Genomic DNA, 8,271 nt, shown 5'->3' on the forward strand with positions numbered 1-8,271 from the left:
CTACAAAAAAATCTATACTATTGAGCACACACACACACAAACACACACACACACACAAACTCTCTCTCTCTCTCTCTCTCTCTCTCTCCAAAACACACACACACACACACACACATAGGGGCACGCTCTGTGTGTGTGTGTGTGTGTGTGTGTGTACTAAAGGCACGCGGAGACAACCAAGTACACTTTGGAAGTCCCTATGCGCGCCTTTAGTACTGTGGAGGTACTAAAGGCACGCGGAGACAACCAAGTACACTTTGGAAGTCCCTACACGCGCCTTTAGTACTGTGGAGAGAGAGAGAGAGAGAGAGAGAGAGAGAGAGAGAGAGAGTGAGAGAGAGTTTTGGTGTGCTTTGGAGAGAGTTTTAACTATTAACAATATACCTAACACATGAGATATTCTACAAAGACCTTGGCCTACAGATAAAGTACAAAGTCATGTATTTCTTTTGACAGTTTATCCAAAGCAAATACATCATAGTAACATGGCATTAAAGGGTAGGATGGTCCTATTATAGTCCAATAGTTACAAGTACAGCACTTCATCTTCTAAATCAATAGCCAAGGAGAGGACACCCTTACCTGCATCCACAGTAAGAAAACAAACCATTTGTTAGCTTCCAAACAGCATTGCAGGTAAGTGGGGTGATCTAGTTGTCATCCATGTCACCAAGGTATCAAAAAAAGAAAGATCATGCTGCTAAGGTTTAAAGTGATTAGTAATATTTTATTCCAGAATCTAGAATAAAATTTTGAAAAAACTTTCCAGTTTTAGTTCAAGTTTAGTTATTTCCTTCCGTACTTTTAAGTGAACTTTTTATAGCCCAGAATAGTGTTCTCTCTATACCAATTGTTTCTTATGTTACTGTGAAGTCAGGTTTTAGTGTTTTTCAATCATATTAAACAATCATTGGCATGGCTATCCTCCTCTACCAGTATTTCCACCATCAAAAAGATTTCAAAAAACCTATTTTAGTGAGTTATAGCAATCTTTGAGTCACAGCTTCTCTTCAAAAAAACCCATAGTAATGATCCGAGACCATAATCAGCAGAAAGAAGAACCTTTTACCACCAGCCATTCAGCCTAGGCAGCAGTTTAATTCACCAGCAATCCACTCAAAAAAGCCAGTCATCTTATCCAATATACCACTACTAGATAGTGCCAAGAAACGGCAAAAACCAGTCGGCAAAAAAAGACCAGTCAGGACCAGCAAGGGATATCTTACCTTTATATATATCAATCATTGGCATGGATCCTCACAAAGTTGAACATAATCAGATAGCCTAGACCAGCATAGGATAGCTTACCCTTGCATATATCAGCCATCGGCAAGGATCCTCACAAAGTCGAACATGATCCGAGACCATAATCAGCAGAAAGAAGAACCTTTTACCACCAGCCATTCAGTCTAGGTGGCAGTTTAATTCACAGCAATCTAGTTGAAAAAGCCAGTCATTCTATCCAATATACCACTACCAGATAGTGCCAAGAGTAGGCAAAAACCAATCGGCCAAAAAAACAATCAAGACCAGCAAAGAGTATCTTACCTTTACATATCCCATCCCTCGGCAAGGATTGACATAATCAGATAGTCTAGACCAGCATAGGATAGCTTAACTTTACATATATCAGTCATCGGCAAGGATCCTCACAAAGTCGAACATGATCCGAGACCATAATCAGCAAAAAGAAGAACCTTTTTCCACCAGCCATTCAGTCTAGGCAACAGTTTAATTCATCAGTACTCCAGTCGGAAAAACCAGTCACCCTATCACTATACCACTACCAGACATTGACAAGATTCGGCAAAAACCAGTCGGCAAAAAAACCACTCAAGACCAGCATAAGATAGATTACCTTTATATGTATCAATCATTGGCCAATCATTGGCAAGGATCCTCACAAAGTCAAATAGTTAATCTCAGTCCAACCCCTGATTACACACAACATTACCAGATATTGCTAAGAGTTAAGGTATACCAAGCCCAACCCCTCAAACTGAGAGAGAAGAGCATTCTAACAGCCCGAGACCACCATATAGTGCCAAGAGTCAAGGTATATCAATCCCAAAAATTCGGTTAGCAGTGAATGTACAGCAAACCAGTCGATAAAAAAAAACCCAGTCTAGACCAGCATAGGATATCTCCCCCTCTCATATATCAAAACATCGGCAAGGATCATCACACAGTCGAACAATCAACCTTAGTCCAACCACTGATTAGACACCCACTACCAGATATTGGCAAGAGTCAAGGTAAGTCAAGCCCAACTCCTCAATCTCAAATAGAAGAGCAGTCCAACAGCCCGTGACTACTCTTTGTCTCAAACATTACTCCATAGTGGATACAATGATCCGTGCATTAGTCTGAAACCACTGATTAGACTTATCATTACCAGATATTGCCAAAAGCTTCTAAGTTCCCCATTAGAAATTGCAAGAGCATATAAATTATTTTGCATAGTTCAAACCGAAAATGGTGTAATCAACAGCAGTGAAATACCCAACAGAAAAACCATCATTTCATTCCGTTATATCAAAGCAAACCATACCCAAAGTGCCATTTAGTATTAAAATCACACAAGGTACCTCTGTAGATTCGGCCAGTGATTTTTTGTTGGGAGCCATCCAAAAGACTTGCAGAAATGAATCCTCTCACCCACGGTATTGTGTGTGCAACAATATCGAAAAAGACAAGGTGAAACCTCTCACACCCTTACCCACTCAATGTATGAAAAAATATGAAAGAGCAGAATATCCTTTGCTCAATGGCAGCTAAGTGAGCGTTATGCTCACCTTTATAAGGTAGTGTCAAGCCTTGCAGTATCCCGCCTCCGATCGTGGAGCCCGCTCCCGAGCACATGGAGTCTGGCGTCGCATTCGAATGCCCACCCACCCACGCAGGGGCCGTGCTACTTGCATGCACCCCAAAGATAGTAAGCGGCGTCTGCAACATCCCGCAGAGAAGCTTTGATTTCTTGTCACGCTGCGCTGTGCCTTCAAGTGATGATTAGTGACCTTTCCCCAATAGTACATGACCCAAATATAGCTGGCGCCCAAAAGTTATGGGTTTCATACACCTTATGGCCATACCATGTTCCCACGGTAAAGAGTTACCACATGGTAGCATACAAATACTTACATGATCTAAATCCTCATGAGGATATTATAGTTATTCCCAAGCTTTGGAAGAGGGAGAGGGAAGCCCAATCAGGCCATAGGGTCATTACTTGGTAGTTTTATAAGCATAGTTTTATAAAATATAAAAAAAAGGAAGGAAAGAGAGATATACAGAGAGAGATGAAGAGATACGGCCATCCATTCTTTAGATGTAACATATAATGAATCAGTTCAGAGGTTAAGCTAGTGTTAGACCAAGCTAGAGGTAGGATGTGGTAGATCAAATCCTGTTGATACCAAGTATAGAGAGAGAGAGAGAGAGAGAGAGAGAGAGAGAGAGAGTATCTGTGTGTGTGTGTGTTTTGATGTTCTTTGGAGAGAGAGAGACAGATAGAGAGAGAGAGAGGGGGAGAGAGAGAGAGAGAGAGAGAGAGAGAGAGAGAGAGAGAGAGAGAGTATCTGTGTGTGTGTGTTTTGATGTTCTTTGGAGAGAGAGAGAGAGAGATAGAGATAGAGAGAGAGAGAGAGAGAGAGAGAGAGAGAGAGAGAGAGAGAGAGAGAGAGATAGATAGATAGAGAGAGAGAGAGAGAGAGAGAGAGAGAGAGAGAGAGAGAGAGAGAGAGAGAGAGAGAGAGTTTGTGTGTGTGTGTGTGTTTTGATGTGCTTTGGAGAGAGAGAGAGAGAGAGAGAGAGAGAGAGAGAGAGAGAGAGAGAACAAAGACTTGACATTGATTCCTGATGAATAGGATTACCGTGTAGTAGGTAGAAGAGACTAAAACCTGAACCAGAGCTTTTGCCAAGATTCCAACCTTTACAGGCTCAGTTGCTTCGCACTTCTGCCAAAAGAACTGTTGACTTTTGTCAGGACTTTGATCAAGAAGAGTCAATCTGTGAAGATGAGTCATACAGGTCAGCTATCCAAGAGGATCCCTCACCCTACAAGGTTCCCTCACCCTCAATAGTACTTGTCAAGAAAAATACAAGAAAGAGGAATATAGACTTCTCAGATGATGCACATCTCCCAGCAAGCAGTCCTTGTGCAAGTAAAGGTAAATCCAAAGAGGATGTGCCTTCTCTGAAAGAGCCAGCTGTAACTGATGAAAGGTTGTTCGATTTTGCAGCATCGTGTGGTGCTGGGGACAAATATGATCTAGTTCATTCTATGTTTAACCCAAAATTTGATATTGAAGACCTTTTAGCTCAGCACAGTGAATTCTTGCAACGCTACACAAATCAATTTGAACTTATGGTGAGGGTAGGGAGGGTTGTTCTGGCTAGTATGGTTGTGGTTCATTTAAATGATTGCGGTGGCAAAGGACAGGGACTGAAGAAGTATAGGGAATTACCACCTCCTTAGCGACATTCAACTTGCCCTTTGCACCAAAAAGAGTGCAAACTTATTCAGGAATCCTTTGGCTTTATGATTTACCTGAACAACCTGTTTGGATTCCTCATGCAGAATCCTGATGAGGTGATAGAAGAGCAGGATGTAGCACCAGACGAAGAATACGAGGAGACAACACACATACAAGAAGTCGAGGAGGTTGAAGATATAGTCGACCTTGAGGTTGAGGCAATTGAAGTTCAAAGAAGTAAGATGCTCTCTGTGAAAACAACAGAAATCAAACTACCCTTGGATGTCAGTAACTTCATTGAGAAGCATGCTCAGATGATGTTTCCTGCTGTGCCTGAGTTTAGGATTGGAGACAGGACCTATATCTTTTTACATGATGTGCAAAGCATCTTTTATTTAAGGGAGGACTTCTCCCTTTCTATCATTCCTAGAATCAAAGAGGAGAGGAGTGGATTTATTTCAGAGGATAGTAGCGATGATGAGGCAATGGAAACATCCAGCAATCCAATGGAATGCCTCTGAAGTTTCTTTGAGAAAGCTAAAAAATACAAGGAGACACTACCGGATGAAGCCACCTTCCAAGCAATAAGACAAAGCCTAAGACCACAAGTCACAGAGAAGTGGAGGATTGGTTTAGCCATTCAGGTCAGGAGTCAACTACGTTTGTGGACCTGTGGTAGGAAAACCTCTTTTTGCAGGATGAGAGCTTCATGTAACTCTCTCTCTCTCTCTCTCTCTCTCTCTCTCTCTCTCTCTCTCTCTCTCTCTCTCTCTCTCTCTCTCTCTCTCTCTCTCTCTCTCTCTCTCTCTCTCTCTCTCTCTCTCTGTGTCACTTACTCAGACAGGATATGTGCAGTCTTGGATTGCTGACAAGGATGACTTCCTTTGACGACGGACTCGAGAGTATCGTGGAAGGGATGCGGCCCTAGCACAGTATTTTTTGAAGCTTCACGAGGCGCCGATAATAGTTTTTCACAATGGAATGTCACAAGAGGGTACAACAACAACTTACACATTAAAGACACTATCACGCTTCTTGGGTGGACCCATGCTGCCCAAAAGTGCAGATAAATTCATTCTTGTGGACAAAGTGTTTTCCAAAGATTGTTTTGGTTATTGCCCGGGCTATACAGGTGGTTGGGCGGCATATTACTACACTTACACAGCAATGGCACTAGCTCTTGGCAGACAAAACCCAGATGAACTGTTAGAGTATGGCAAACATCTCATGATTCATTACAAAGGTGATGTGCCAAAAAACAAAATTGAATCTTCAAAATCTTGATACACTTCAAGTAGCAATTGTATTAAGAGCATGTATTACAGAAATATTGAAATTTTGTACAATGTTATCCACTCAGAGTATCTTTCTCCACTTGTGGTTCACATACACCATTGTCTCTCTCCACCTCGTTGACCTTCACGAGCACTCGAGTTGTTGTATGCCATTGTTCTTTTAATTTTATTTTGTTCTCAATGTCTGATGGCTTGTGCTGTTGCTGAAGAGGCCAAGACTTCTTTTGCCTGTATTCCATGAATGATTCTATGATAGAACCATTCAAATAGTTCTCTCAAACTGTTAGCCTTGATTCAAGAGCCGCCATGTTGTGTGTGCCTGAAATAGGCATTTCTGGCCATGTAATGAGACTTTTCCATCCTTTGGGTATTCCATATGGACGGATTCCCATACTTTTGTATAAAATATGGTAAATGATTGAAAGTGATGTGCTGGATATGAAAACAGATTACTTCGAATGTTTTACACTCACATAATTACACATAAAAGAGAATCAAAATACACAATAATACCATGTAGTGAGTAATTTGGGTGTCTGTCCATGCTGTCTTGAATGATTTCTTGAGAAGGTTGAGATTCTCCTTGAACTTGTTCATATCACCTTGTGACCAATCATCTTTGTCGCACATCAAAAATAACATGTCTATCGATCGCCAAACCTCAGCCTTCGCGTTACAAGCAGTTGGTTCTTGATCTTTGACTGCAATATGTAGCTTTTTTCAGCTCTGATACTCTACCTTGCTAACACAAGATGTGTTATATATTCTTCCATGCTTTGTTAGCTTCGGATCTCGTATTCCTAGGGGTTTAGATAAAAACCTCCGTGCCTTCACCCCACCGATGGATGGTTTGCATGGGACATCCTTCTCAGCAGTTGATATCTTTTCATTCCGCTCGATTTTCACATTGCCACCATGAAGCCCCATATCCGACAGTACCAATTCTAAGCACTATAGGGCCATCTGTCGCTCTGCTGAGTTCTTGATTTTCCAAGCAAACCCGATATATAATTATACCAATTTCTCCACAATTCTACAAAGGGCATGCATTGTACAGATGTGGACATTCACAAGTGGTATTTTCAAAACCGGTCAAAAAGCAGGGTCCTCAATGTGACGTGTTGGAGCTTTTCTCCACCACTTTGGGTCCATGACCTTTGCAGGCTCCATGCAGAACAAACGCGGTGACTTTGCCATTGCACCCATTCCACAATTATACATGCACTTAGATGTTTTGAGGTCACCTGCAAGATGCCACTGAACTTGAAAGTTTCCCCTTCCATCTAGACGTAGTACCTCTCCCTGGTTAGTCTGTTGATCAATCACCTCTAGAACATTAGTTTGATGGAACACCCAATATAGAATGTCATGATCTTCTTTCTTTACCTGCAACACAAAATAAATGAGACTTAAGTAGATGTGAACATTTGAGCTTAGCTGATAATCTCGCTTACCTCAAAAGCACCAAGACACCATATGTTAGATTATGATTGAAACAAAGGATCATCAGTGGGACACTTTGAGAGGGCTCTATTCATTAAAGTAATAGTAACACGCTCTAGCTTCTTGTCTCTAACAAGCTCACACTCATACAGTTTCAACATAAAATGTAATACCCCTCGTGACTCTTCAAATGTGATGTTGTAAAACTCCACCATTCTCTTCTGCAACATCTGCAGGTCCATAAAAATATTATTGAACTCATCATAGGCTATGTTTGCTCCACGGCCAGTGTAAGTTGCTTTAATATGAAACGGTTGTCCAAGATATTCTCCCTGTGCGTCGTTAAGTTGAAGCCTCTCTTTCCAAACACTTGAGGCTGATGGTAAAAGTTTGGATGAGACAGATTTTTGTATAGCCGAATATCCTCTTTTGCTTACACCAAGTGAATCAAGTGTGCCTTGTATCTCTTTTGCAGGCACTGAGTTCTCTGAAATAAAGCGCTCCACTACATTTCACTGTAGGACCTTAAACTTCTTGTCATGTACTATATCTGTTGCAAGGATTCTACTTATAAGTGGATTCAATCTCTTTCCTATATTGGATTTGGGGTCAATGTTTTCCTTGTCAGGATAGATTGAATTTCTACATAAAGACAATGCATAAGTAAATAACAGAAAATTTACTTAACTAACAATATTTAGACACATGAAAACAATGCATAACTAGAAAAACAAAAAATTTACTTAACTAAGACTATTTAGTCAACCAAGAAGCATCACCTTAATGCTCGGATTCTTTTCTTAAGACCTCCGAATGCAACCTATAATGTTTCAAGATTGCGCAATTTCTTCTTTCGGATACGACCACCCAAGATGGTGTCCTTCATTTGACAACTTCGTACCTTTACCTCTGTTTTGTGTTGCAAAATGGTAACTTGATCTGTAGAATGCAAATGTGAAAGATGAACAATCTCACATTGTTGAGCTTGGAGAATGCCCTTATAAGTTTCAGCTTGCCTTGTAAGAGATTTACAATAACCCAGAAGGCTGTTTTCTCCA

At 41.0% G+C, this 8,271-nt stretch overlaps 1 pseudogene; it reads right to left on the bottom strand.

The window, feature by feature from the left end:
• Nucleotides 1-5,831: 5,831 nt before the first annotated feature.
• Nucleotides 5,832-6,706, bottom strand: LOC147442673 (uncharacterized; annotated as a pseudogene).
• Between the last annotated feature and the right edge of the window lie 1,565 nt (nucleotides 6,707-8,271).

The sequence above is a fragment of the Adiantum capillus-veneris genome, chromosome 14 (assembly GCF_014529385.1).
Source record: "Adiantum capillus-veneris isolate H3 chromosome 14, ASM1452938v2, whole genome shotgun sequence".
NCBI classification, from domain to species: Eukaryota; Viridiplantae; Streptophyta; class Polypodiopsida; order Polypodiales; family Pteridaceae; genus Adiantum; species Adiantum capillus-veneris.